The sequence below is a fragment of the Notechis scutatus genome, chromosome 1 (genome assembly GCF_049901735.1).
Source record: "Notechis scutatus isolate UNSWTSFEM ecotype Mainland chromosome 1, rNotScu1.2, whole genome shotgun sequence".
NCBI lineage: Eukaryota > Metazoa > Chordata > Lepidosauria > Squamata > Elapidae > Notechis > Notechis scutatus.
The window spans coordinates 133,086,185-133,100,586 of record NC_142009.1 but is presented as its reverse complement, the minus strand read 5'-3'; positions in this window follow the sequence as shown (position 1 = coordinate 133,100,586).

Sequence of the window (14,402 nt, the reverse complement as noted above, 5' to 3'; positions counted from 1 at the left end):
ATTAGGCATTATTTGTTTCATCAGCCTGAATGCCACCAATAGTGAATGACTGTTGATCTTGTAGGTAGAACAGACAAGAAGCATCCCCAGAAACAGAAGCTCTAACTTTATTGTAAGGTTACTTGGAAACAGAGTCTTGCAAATCTGAAAAGGGCATCTCTTCCCCTTCATCTTTACAGTCCAAGAAACTAGGGAAGGTCCCTTCTAAGACGTTTGTCACACTTGCATTCCTTCTGCGGAGGCAGCAGCTGATTGTCGGGTAGTCTGCAGCTCTTCCTCTCGTCTCCCAAGGTCATTCTTACGTGTCATGACATCATCTTAATATTACTCCGATTAAGGTTTCTGAATGGTCTTTAAAGGCAGCTCCAGTGGTGGGATTCAATTTGTTTTTACTGTGGCTGTGGCTTGGTGGGTGTGGCAGGGGCAGGATACTATAAAATCTCCATTCCCACCCCACTCCTGGGGGAAGGTTACTGGAAAATCCCCATTCCCTCCCCACCCCACTAACCTGCTTTCCAGCTCCGTTCTCTTGTGCAAGGCAACAAAAGAAGACCCAGCCGATCAGCTGGGACTCAATGGGAGGCAGAGAATAGATGGGGGCGGGGCCAGTCAGAGGCGGTATTTACCGTTCCTCTGAACTACTCAAAATTTCTGCTACTGGTTCTCCAGAACTGGCCAGAACCTGCTGAATACCCACCTCTGGGCAACTCCGTATGAAAGACTGCATCACAGTAATTCATGCCTGGTAGTCCTCCAGATGGATTAATTGGGTACTTCCACCTAAGGAATTGGTGCCAGTTTGGCTGCAGCTCTGGATTCTTGCATTTCCCACCATGTCAACAGTGCTGGAGAGCAAGCTAATCTATTTTTAGTTCAGTTGCAGTTGTTGTGAAGGGATGGCCTGCTTCCCCTTTTGGAGGGATTTCCGGTCTCGCCTCTCTTCTGGATCCCAAGCTTCTGCTCTTGTAAAGAGAAGTCTACCTGGATGGTTTGATTGAAAAAATAGGGATGGAACTGACTGAAAAGTGTTTACTGAGTCTTTCTTGTCTTGAGCGCTATTCAATTTTCTTGTGAGAGATGGACAGGTATTTTAGTATTGCTCTAAGTTGTTAGCATTCCAAGCTTGTCTCAAACTGCTTTTGAGTATTTAGGCAGTGAAAGTAGAAGTGGCAAGGAAGTGTCCATCGTTAATGTCACCATCACAAGAAGAAGCTTTCTTAGAAAAGAAGAGAAGAGAAAAGAAGAAAACTAAAGGATTTAAGGACTTAAGATCCAAAAAACATTTAAGAAAGGGAAAAATAAAGTGCAAAACCAATATGATGATTGTAAACAAAGGGGAAAAGAAATACGACAGAGAAGGGAAGCCGGTAAGGCAGAGGCTAGAAGAAGGGGGTAGAAAGGTTTGTTGGGAAAAGAAAGAAAGGGAAAAGGTGGAGAAAAGCTACAATGTTTTGAAATTAAATGGAAAAAAGGAATTTTTATGGATAATGGATAAAGTATAATTTTTCTTTAAAAAAAAAGATTTTGCAAGGTACATAAGATGAGATGGTAGTATTGCAATGGTTTAAGAGTTGATAAGAGATTAAAATGTTAAAATGTTTAAAAATGATTGGCTTTAAAACTTAATAATAGGAGAGGTTTAGAATATTGTTTTAATTAAAGAGTTTAATAAAATTATGGTATTGATGTCATTATAAAATTTTTATTATAGTATTTCTTTTTAATATTTGGATTTATTGTTTAATTATGCACTTAATTGTGTTGGATGTATTAGTTAGATAGAATGTACCAAGCAAAATCTGAATGGGTATTAGATATTATTTTAAAGATTAATTTGATTAACTTAGGGGGAGATAGAAAGGCATCATACTCTGATTAATGATTTCAGGAGAAACTGATTTTTTTTTTTTTCATAAGGGATGAGACAAAGGGATGATAAAAATGGACAAAAGATACAAATAAAATGATTTAAACTAAGATGATTAATTAAGGTAGAATTAAGAAGTGTGAAATATGTGGAGAAGTTAATATAGAAGGTTTAGAATGGTAAATAAAATAAGTAATGATATGTAAGATGAGCATGAATATAATTGAAGTCCATGAAGAGAGAGATACCTGGGTCCAAGTTACTTTCCAAAAAGATTTTTTTATGTTTTGTGTGTTGTGTGTATATGTCTTTTTGGGGGAGAATTGGTAAAAACTTGTAGAAATATAGAATGAGAATAATGGTAACTAAGTCAGAAAGAATCAGATGAAATAATAATAATGATATTGAATAAGAGTAAAGAGAAGTAAAGAGAAATTGAATAAGAGGTTTTGGTATATTATATGGAAATGGTTTAAAACAGAATCATAATTTATCTGACTTGTTAAATTTACAATGGAAAAAGGTTTAAACATGTAATGAATAAGGATAATTTGTGTGTTTTAAAAATCAATAAAACTTGTTTTAAAAAAAAGCTTTCTTGGCTGTAGATGCCATCTAAGTTTCCTCAAGTTGCTCAAGATGGTTAGAGAGAACTTTCAGATTATAGTCTTGGGAATTCAGGGAATATGTTGAGCAGCATCTCTGCATGATCCAGCTCCAAGGCTGGCACGGATTCATCTGAATGGACTTCTGCTTCTTCCAGTTTTCAAACAGAAATGTTTATAGGCTAAAGCAGAATCAGTGTAGCAATTAAGTTCCCTCTTGCTCATAAAGCTCATTGGCTTGCTACAGTTTTTTTTTAATTCTGCCCATGATGCAGGGAAGTTACTCATAAAGAAAAAAAAAACAACAAGAAAAGATATGCCAGTGGATGGAATGAGGTGCCTACATTCACTAAATGAAAAATAATCCAACTATGGCTCTGAATCTGGATTCATTTCTGAAAGTGGTATGTGCACCTGACTGTAGCCAAAACGAAAAGTAATCAGAGCTATATAAAGGATGTGCCCATTATTGTTTTTGTTCTCTCTTGCCATGAGACTCTTGGAGGGGAATTCAACAGTCCAAAAGCACTTCCTCAAAAGTAAAACTCCAAAAATATTTGGTAGATTGGAGGACTTTCTGCTCAGAGGGCAGCCTTTCGCCTAGCCTGTTTCTCTCACCTCCTGAACATGGGTTCCTTTGAAAACGGCAGTAATTCTGGAAACGGGGAGCTTCTGGTTTGCTGAGGAATTGAGTGTTTTGTCAGCAGAATGATTGTGCAAAAAAGAAAAGAAAAAGAGGAGCCAATGGTTACAAAGATCTAGAGCATTTGCAGGCATCAATCAGCTAGGCAGTTTCCGTAATAATAAAGGCAGGCTGTACATAAATAAACACATTTAAAGAACCAAGCAAGTTGTTAATAAGGAGGGAGAGTTTGACTCCTTGTTCGTTGGCCTAGTGCCTGGAGGCCTTTAGGATGGAAATGCCATAGCCAGGGGTCTTCAAACTTGACAGCTTTAAGACTTGTGGACTTCAACTCCCAGAATTCCTCCTCTTGTCATGTTAGCTCAGGAATTCTGGGAGTTGAAGTCCACAAGTCTTAAATTTGCCAAGTTTGAAGACCCTTGCAATAGCCTGTATTAACCCCATTGCTTCTAGAGCACACAGATACCAGAATGGCAGAGATCTCATTGTATAGGCAGAATAATTGGAAGGGGATGCTCTCAGAGATATCCAGATCCAGAGCTTCAAAGGTGATAACCAGCACCTTGAACTGCATCTAGGATCATCTGATAACTTGAGGTGGAGAGCGCTGCTGATGCTAAGCCTTGGACGGCAACATTTTTGCAGTTTTTTTCCTCTCTCACAGTAAGGTATTTGTTTTGATTTTAACATCATTTGTATTTCCAGGTGAGTAAGGCTGTTTTACAGTCTGTTCTTTACCATAGTAAGATTTTTCTTTCTATTTTACAAAGGTTGGGTACGTATGCTGTTCAGAGTTGGTGACAACTGAGGTAGCCTATAAGTCCAGTAAAAAACATGCATACGTTAAAAAACAAATCATTCCCTGTCTCTTTGATTTTGTCCTTTTAGGGTAAGGACAGGTTTGGTTACCAACTTTAAGAATCTGTTTGTTTGTTCACTGTAAAAGCTTCTGTTGTGATATTGCAGAGCCCAAATTTCCTGAAATAAAAAAAAATTAAAAAAAATGAAGATAATCATTTTATTGATGTCCTTTTCCATTGACTGAGCCTCACAACACTAGCAGCCAATAGAAGGGGATTGTAGTGGAAGCAGTGTTATGTTTTCACTCAGTTTGTGTGTTTTAAATCTGAAGAAAGAGATTAAACCCTACAGGAGTGTCAAACTGGCGGCTCCCGGGCCAGATGCGTCACACTCAGGCCACACCTACCCTAGCTCCGTGAAGGGGAAAAACGTCATGAAACATCACATGATGGCAACATGACGCCCCGAATTTGACACCCGTGCTCTACCACAAGCATAATTCTTTTGTTCAGAATAAGAGCATCACTGGATCCTTTTGAAATCATACTTCCTTCTCCTTTCCTCCCTCTGTCTCAGGGAGACTGGTCACAGATTTCTATCTTATGTCAATGATTCCCCCAATGCCACAAATAGGATCAGATATAGAGAGATGCATATTAACAAACTTTATTCAAATAATGTCCATTGCCCCCAAACATAAAATACAATAACTCTAGGTCAAGCTTCCATCTAAGCTTGACATTGATTGTTGGCAGATTCTGCTGACCATTTGCTAACTTTTGTGTTTACAATTATCACTTGACGTAAAATGGTGACGATCAAGTTATTTGTCATATACGATAGAGTATAAATCAGATTCAAGCGAGGGATTTGCTATCCAAGCCGATATGCCTTCTTTCTCACAGTGATTTGCTGTGATTTTTGCTTTGCCTTTCCTTGGGGCTCAGGGGGCTGGATAAATGGAGGCAAAGCACTACTAGAAAGGAAAACCTGCCTCAATTCCACAGCCAACTCAGTGTTCTTCATGTACCACTCTGTCTCCAACCAATGGGGCATTTGAAGTGTCCAAATTTACATTTTCTCAACAGTATTATCATTCACCAAGAGCCAATGCAGTCTTCTATTGAGAAGATACATATTCATTCGGTCTTTTGATATTTGTGATTTGTTGATGGCAGCTGTTTGGCAGATCTCTTGTGCTATTGTTCAGCCTGGTGATGTTTAATTGTAAACGGGGGGGGGGGGGATGAATTTGGAGTCTAGATTCATTGCTTTGTTCCAATTAACGATTCTGCCAGTTAAGAAGTCTGCTGAATGATAAAGAAACTGATGCCTTTGGAAAGGGGAGTAGCTTTCTTCTCCTTTCCTTTTGCCCCGTCGATGCAATTCAAGCTGTTGGAGACCACACGGGTGGGATGGCATAGCCTTCAGAACTCCAGCAGTGAGTCATAAGTAGCTCTTGGGAATTGCTTTGAATGGGGATTCTGAATGGTTGCTAAGCAACTAGTCTTTAAGTGAGGACTACTTGTGAGCTTCTGCTGGACTTTGCGTTGCAGTCAGCTGGGCCACATGGTTTCATGGGTCCCTCTGCTAAAAGGAACCGATCTTGCTGCAATATTTGCCTTGGATAATATTTGCAAGGTGGAGTGGAGAGAAGATAAAGTGGGACACTTCCGTCTATTGTAGATGCATTTCAGAGATAGGTGCCTCTCCTGAACTACAGTGTGGCGTCATTGAAGGCAGCATCCACTAAAGCAGAGAAAACTTTATGCGTGCAATATGCCTGCTCTAAACCCTGATATTTCTTTTAATCTAATATGATGTAATTGAACATATACAGAGCTTTAAAAGAAACTGTTTTTTTGCCTTGTGCCAGGCACATTCTCTCTTTCTCTCCCTCCTCGTAGTCAGATTTGCAATTCATGTTATTCTCAGTGAATCATTTGATTGACACTAGTCTACAAATATTGCTGTATACATATGCTGCATGTAGGCATATATCATATACTATAAAGTGAGATGGATTTATTTAATGCAAACATAAATTTGGAGGAAGGAAATAAATATTTATTCCTGGCAGAAAAGAGAAGAGGAAGGAACTTGAAAATGAAATATATTAATTGCCAGCACACACGCACACGCGCACACACATACAATTGAAAGAAAACTTATCCTTGTAGAAAATATGCCTTCTCTTCCATATAGGTTTGTGAGTGTCTTTGCTAATCATTCCAGAATACTAACTTTGTTTTTGCCATTTGATTTTGATTTGTTTTGGCTCTAGATATTCAAACTGCATTTCTAACAAATATTATGCAGTACATTTGTATTCTTTCGACTATGTTTCTCAGCAGTATGGGGTTATCTTGTTTGGATGTGTGGCTTTGTGAGGACATGGAAGCCCTGGCACTGAATCATCCCTCTCTAAGCCTTACAGCCTCACCCCCCCACCCCCCCACCCCCGTTCTAGCGATTGAAAATGGGGGAAAAACCCATCAATGGGAAGGTTTTGTTCTCACATTAGCAGCTCCTTGCCTCTTAGACTTTGAGCAATCTCATGTTCTCTGGATAGGTTCGACCTTAACTTCCAGAATTTGCAAAGAGCTTAGGAATTGTAGCCCAAAATATTTTGAGATTCCCCAGATGTCTTAATGTGGATTTGTGTTTGAAGAGGAGGAAGGATGGCTTTGTTTGGAGAGAGAGGGCTTATGGATCTTCATGTATGTTGAATATAGCAAATATTAGGTATCATATCCTAAGTTAATACTATGTGCTGTAATATTTTTCTTTCATGTCAAAATTGGTAGTGTGTGTCGAAGCACCTAGGCAACCTTGCCAAGACAGAAGCTCAGCAAAGTTGGACTGAGCTTGAACCTGGATAGAAATCTGCCAAACAGGTCCCATGAGATGATTGAAGTCCTGTCTTGCCTGGTCATCTGGGACAAGCTTGAATCTGTTCATCCTGATAAAATGGATAAGGCTCTTGTAAATGTTAGTTTGGCCACCCGTAGACTGGAGCTATGCCCCTCCTAGTTAGCCAAGGCTTCTGGAAGATGACTTGTGATTGGATCCTGGTGGTAGTGAATGAATTCATGACCTCGTTCTTGAGAAAGGGGGTGAGTCTACCACTTCTTAAAGAGTTGATGGTTTACACCTCCTCAGGTAACATTGTTGATGTGACCATTTTGGGTAACTCCGGTCCTATCTCCAATCTTCCCTTTCCAGAAAAGCTTATTGAGAGGGTGGTCACACTGTTGCTTCAGTGAATCCTGGAGGAATAAATTATCTGTATTCTTCAGCCCTGAACACAGACCAATGCAATATAGACCGCACCTGTGGATGACTTGTGGAAAAAAGGGGGATGGGGAGGTTCATCTGTTCTAACTCTCTTTGATGTCTCAATGGCTATTGATAATGCAGATCATGGTATCCTTCTGGACTGGCTTTGATGCTTAAGCATGGGAGGCATAGCTCTGGACTGGTTCTCTTCCTTCCTGTGGGTCAGTATTCATGATTCATGGTTGGGGGAGAGATCTAGTCCATGCTCCTTCTCTGTGGAGTCCCACATGGCTTGATGCTCTCCCTACACTTTTACATGAAGCCCATTGGGTAAGATCATCCAATGGCAGGAGGTGAGGTATCATCAGTAGGCTGACGATATCCAGCTCTACCTTTCTATTTGGGCCAACCAAGTGATGCCATGGTGGTTCTGTCTCAGTGTCTGAACACTGTGGGGAAAAACAGTACAGCTCAATCCTAGGGAAGTGAAATGGCTTTAGGTTTTAGGGCCTTCAGGATCCATTGATTCTCCATTTATTTATTTTTATTTATTTATTTGATTTGTCAATTGTTTACAAGATAATAAGTACAAGTGTATACATAGTTGTTAATATATGAAATGGGTGCATATAAGAAAAATACAAGAATAAGAGAAACAATAGGACAGGGACGGTAGGCACGATGGTGCGCTTATGCACGCCCCCTACAGACCTCTTAGGAAAGGGGTGAGGTCAATAGTAGACAGTCTAAGGTTAAAGTTTTTGGGGTTTGGGGAAGAAACCAGAGAGTCGGGTAGAGTATTCCAGACATTGACCACTCTATTGCTGAAGTCGTATTTCCTGCAATCAAGTTTGGTGCGGTTTACTTTGAGTTTGTATCTGTTGTGTGCTCTTGTGTTGTTATGGTTAAAGCTGAAGTATTCATTGACAGGTAGGACATTGCAATGTATGATTTTATATACCATGCTTAAGTCAGACCGAAGACGGCGTAATTCAAGGTTTTCTAGTTTTAGAATTTCGAGTCTGGTGGCATAAGGTATTCTACAACGAGTAGAAGAGTGGAGAACTCTTCTTGTGAAATACTTCTGGACTTTCTCAATTGTGCTAATATCACATACGTAATAAGGATTCCAGACTGATGAACTGTATTCGAGTATTGGTCTAGCAAATGTTTTGTATGCTCTGGTCTTTGGTTTTGTATGCTCCATCTTTGGTTCTGGGTGGAGGTTGCTCTACGGTGAGTTGCTGCTAAACATTCTACCTGGGACAGCCCTTGAAGCCCACCCAGAAACGGCAACAGATAAAGAATGCAGCGCTCGTGATTATAACATTGCAAGGAACCCTGGTCACAATCAAACTCAGTGGGAAGGTGGCATTGAAAGTCACAACTTATTTTATTAAGCTACTCCTGCTTCCCCCCCCCCATCTGCAACACTCCCCATGCCCACACAGAGTCTGTATCAATCCTGCCAGACCCTCCCCTGCCTTCCCCCCAGCACAACCGTGCTCCTTGCCTGGGGGACTCCTGCCTCTTCCTGCTTAACGGCCGGCACATCTTGGGGTTACAAAGGCAATAGGCATTGCCCCAGGTTTCTATTGCTAAGTCATGTAGTCTGATGATGTATACTTTGACTGCATCGCTTAGTGACAGCAATCCCAGTCCTAATTTCCATCATAATCCTAGATGACGAGACGGACCAGGGGAGACATGATAATAAGTGTTCCAATATTTAAGGCACTGTCGCAGAGAGGAAGGGGACAATCTATTTTTCAAAGCACCCGAAGGCCAGACAAGGAACAAGGGATGGAAACTGATCAAGGAGAGATTCAACCTAGAAATAAGGAGAAATTTTCTGACAGTGAGAACAATTAGCCGGTGGAATAGTTTGCCTTTAGAAGTTGTGGGTGCTTCATCACTGGAGGCTTTCAAGAAGAGACTGGACAGCCATTTGTCAGAAATGGTGTAGGGTCTCCTGCTTGAATAAGGGGTTGGCTTAGATGACCTACAAGGTCCCTTCCAACTCTGTTATTCTGACTACCTGTATAGTACAATCAGACTTTTGCAAGTTATTATAGGCACTATCAATACAAGTAGTTTTAGCCTTCCTGTGAAATTGATTTCATGGTCTGGTCCACTTAGTGGGGCTGACATTTCATGTCTCAGTACCTTCCACAGTACCCAAAAATACCCTGGCATTGGCCCCAACTCTGTAGGCCTTAAGACAGTGATGAAGACATGAGGATGGGCAGATTAAGTGGCCTGGGAGATATTATTGTTACTGATGAGTTTGTTGGGTTTGTTCTTGCCAGCCATGATATAGATGTTATGCTTTTGCTGCTAATGCTTTTTTTTTAACATTGTTTTTAATCTGCTTTTAATTGTAAAGAGAATAAATAAAAATTCTTGTTTTATTCTTTTTAAAAAAAAAAAAAAAATCTCGCTTCTGTAAGGATGCCAAAAAATCTGCACGATTATGCTCCTGAGATCACCAGAAGTTGACTTCAAGTCATGGGTGTCTTTTAATGTTTATTCCACAACGGCAAGGTGGACCTATTGCCCACAGAATGATAAAACCTGAGATGGATTTGGAGATAGGCTGAGTGTGTGTTTGTGTAATAAATAATGTTCAGTGTTACCACAGGTCGTCTCTACTAGATGAGTCAGGAATACTGTAATTGTTTCATAGATAAATCACTCTCTGAGGATAACGTTTAGTGTAATATTTTATTCACAGAAAGGGTTAGAGTAAGGCTAAGTTTTATTATTTCTCCCTCTCTTCTAATCTCTTAATAGCTACATCTATAAGACCCTTTCCTTTTCAGCTCCTTCCAACTGGAACCTAAGTTCGTAACCAGAAGCCAAGGAACCAAATACTAAAATGACAATTTGCACATGTATTTTTTGACCAATATATTCATGGGTTTGGGGTGCTTTCTCCCCACAATCCCCTGTTAATAGCACTTCAAGCAAAATAGTATCAGAAATGCTATAGATTATGAAAAACCAAGCAAGAACTGTTATTGTTTAAGAGCACAGATAGTCCTCAACTCACAACCACAGTTAAGCCCAAAATTTATGTTGCTAAGCGAAACATTTAAGTAAATTTTACCCTAGTTTACAACCTTTCTTGCCACAGTTGTTAAGTGAATCACTGCAGCTATTAAGTTAGCAACATGGTTGTTAAAAGAATCTGGCTTCCCTTGTGACTTTGCTTGTCAGAAGGACGCAAAAGGTGTGATCCCATGACCCCCGAGACACTGCAACCGCCATAAGCATGAGTTGGTTGCCAAGCATCCGAATTATAATCACGTGACCAGTGGGAATGCTGCAATGGCTGTAAGTGTGAAAAACAATCGTAAGTCACTTTGTTTCAGTGTCATGGTGGCGTTGAACGGTCACTAAACAAACTGTTGTAAGTCGAGGACCACCTGTATTAAGGACCGTGACCCCAGTTCCAGCCACAAAACAGCAGAGGCTCCCCAGTTTTATAGTTTATAAAACTATAGTTTATAGTTTGAACAACAATGCATTTACCAGAAGATCGTTGCTAACGATGGACATCTGGTATCACAATAACTAGAGCACCAAAAAAAAAAAAAAAGTGAGGCAGGTTTTCAAGCATTCATGTTTTGGTGCTGAAGGGATTTACTTGCTAACAGGGGCTTTTCACCAACTCTCTTTCTTTTGGTCTCTGGTGTTCTCTTCATCCTGTGTTCCTCATGATCCTCCCCTCTGCTGCTTATTCCTGCCTCCCCCCACCCCATACACACACTTAAAGGCCTCCTTGAAACAGATGGAGGGCCTGCCTCTTGGGAAAAGTATAGTCAGCCTGGAAGTTCCCTCTTAAAAGCTGACCCTGAGTCAGCATGTTATTCGAGGCTAGCTGAAGCAAAGTTCACTCAGAACAACTTGGATTCCCACAGTGAAGCAGCAAAGGAAGAGCTGTTACTACTTAACCCTGATCTTTTGGAATGTTAGTACCTACAGCCCTGTTAAAGATCTCCATCCAAGGATTGTCTTATCAACTTAACACATTAACAGCCTCGGAAGGGACCTTGTAGGTCATCTAGTCCAACAGCCCCCCACCCCACCCTGCTCAAGCACTTCCGAAGGCAAGCTGTTCCATTGGTTGATTGTTCTCACTGTCAGAAAGTTTCTCCTTATTTCCAGGTTAAATCTCTCCTTGTTCAGTTTCCATCCATTATTCCTTGTCTGGCCTATAGGAGCTTTAGAAAATAGCTTGACCCCTTCCTCCCTGTGGCAGCCCCTCAAATATTGGAAGACCGCTATCATGTCTCCCCCGGTCCTTCTCTTTACTAGACTAGCCAAGCCCAGTTCCTGCAACTGTTCGTTGTATGTTTTAGCCTCCAGTCCCCTAATCATCCTGGTTGCTCTTCTCTGCACTTTTTCTAGAGTCTCAACATCTTTTTTATAATGTGGTGACCAAAAACTGGATGCAGTACTCTAGGTGTGGTTTTACTAAGGCTTTATAGAGTGGTATTAGTACTTCCCTTGATCTTGATTGTATCCTCTGTTAATGCAAATTAGGATTGCATTGGCTTTTTTGGCTGCTGCCGCACATTGCTGGCTCATATTTAATTGGTTGTCCATTCAGGCTCCAAGATCCCTCTCACAGTTACTGCTATTGAGTCTGGTTTCACCCAGTCTATATGTGTACTTTTGGTTTTTCTTGCCTAAGTGTAGGACTTTACTTTTCTCTATATTGAATTTCATTTTATTAGATATGGCCCAGTGTTCTAGTCTGTCAAGATGCATCTGGATCTTGAGCCTATCTTCTTGGGTGTTAGCTATTCCTCACAGTTACTGCTATTGAGCCTGGTTTCACGATGTGAAAAACAGTCATGTAACTTTGAACAGAGGACTACCGGTATTTAGGGTGCATAGGTCATGATACATGTTGCCCCATTTCATATGCCAACTGCTTGTAACATGAAGTGTAAGTAAACCCTTGGGTAACCAGAGATGGGTCAATCTGTCCATTTTTGTTCCTTTTCTCCATTTTATGAATCATTCTGAGAGTTCTCTCAGTTCCTTGTTTTTCCAATTGTAAGGTTAGTACATTCATGAACTGTATCTTTTTTTTAACAAAATATGTTTATTAAAAATGTGTATGCAACTTGCATACATTTCTCAAATGTATTTCCTTTGCAATTATTCTGTTGTATACACTGTACAGGTTTGCCAATTTCCCTTTAATATAATGCATTTTCATCGACTCTTTTCATGAATATGCACATTTTCATGCCAACGGTAGTCTATAACGGTAGTAGTATCCTGGCAAAATGCATTGCAGATTTATAGAAATGCAAATGTCAAATTATAACTTGTGTTTAGTTCATCAATTTGTTTGAAAATATGAAATTAGCTTAATTTCCATGCAAGGGGAAACTCATTTGTTCCCCATCCCTATGCAGAACACGGTGACATCACACTGTGCCTTATGTGCTTACGACTTTAAAAGGAAGTGGGAGAGAAAGAGATATGGGACAGTAATGGCTTTCTATCTTTCTAGTTCTAGGAATGTTTTTTTTTTACATCAAACTCATTTTTTTTTCAAATAATCCCCTCTTGTCATTTCTTCATAGTTGTGTCTCATGTATCAGCACATTTGCATCCTATTGCATAATAGAACATGGAGTGAAACATTTTTTTCTCAAGCTACCCAAGGCTAAATAACTTTATGAATGCAGGTGAAATTGACCACCTCAGGATTATTTCACAATAGGTTGGGGGGGGGGACCCCATCCTGGCAAGTATATAAATCATGCAAAGCTGTCTGAATCATTTGGCTCTTCCAAATGCATAAAATTTAATTTGCTTAAGCATTTGAGAAAGACCTTCAGTGTTTCCAGGTGACCAAGCTGCAAGATTAAAGCAAACTGAAGAAATAATTATGATGATGATGATGATGATGATTGCTTCATTTCATTGCCCCTTAGTGCAGACTTTGCTTTCAGAAGAAGGTGGTTAAAAAAAAGCAACCATTGGTGGATGAATTGTGGCAATTTACATAGAAAATACCTGTCCCTGCGAAGTGACAGATGAGTTACATGGCTTGACAACTGAAAACATTCTTGCATAATTTTGATGCATTTTTTTTTTTTTTTGGTGGTGGGGACAGAATCAGGGCTTTTTTTTTTTTTTTTTTTTTACTAAGATAAAATAATTCCTGTTAGGGCAATTCTGTATTACAGATGTATCTTGAATTTATATTATTTTTTCACCATGGTTTCTCCCTCCCAGATACTAGTAATTACAATTAGTTGAAAACTTGAGAATTTCTATTAAGGAACCCTGCCACCAAGCTATGTTTTCCAGAAGTTTCTTGGAAACTAGATTAATTGTGGGGAACAAAAAACACATCAGGCATTCTGATCCCTGACATGCCAAGGTTGCAGCCTTCAGCTGGGAGGCCAGAGTGGCTCTACAACACCAAATCCCATTTCTTGAGCTAACAATTGGCCTCCGAGGCACTTTTTTTTTGTTTGGAGACAATCCACCTGCATCTACTTGGCTTTGAGCATTACAGGGCAATTGCCAAGCATATGTTATAGGAGAAATAGTGGACTCTAAGATTCATTTGCATTTCTGTTTCCTTCATAGCTCACAGTGCTGATTCTGAAGAATTCTGTATGAGGAGAAAGGGGAAGGAACAGAGCCAAGGATGGAAACTGTATCTTCAGATGGCAAAGGCAAAGAAATGGAGTGACACTTTATGAAAGTTTTCTTCATAATTTTTAAACATGGTGCTAGGAGGCTTTGATTGAAAGATTTGCCCTATCTGTAAAACATTATCAACTGCAGTGATTCACTTAACAAATGTAGTAAGAAGAGTTGTAAAATGATATAAATACATCACAATGTGTATTGATTATGTAGTATTTTTCCAAATTTATTTTTGTTTTTGCTTAATAGATCATACTAATTGTGATTGGGCTGTGCCCAGTTGGAGTCTCTGCTATATTTTACATATAATTTTTTTGCTTGTGGTTAATGCATGTAATTCTTTTTTTCTTATCCTATCAAGTTTTCTCTTTTTAGCTCTATTGTACCTATTTTCTGACTGTAGTTTTAAGCGTGCCACTGGGGAAGGGGATCTGTGAGTGGGAGACGGTGGTACTCAAGTGATCAAAGTCTTGCTTCTTTTGTATAGTATATGTGTTGATGTCATGTGCATGCCCAAAGG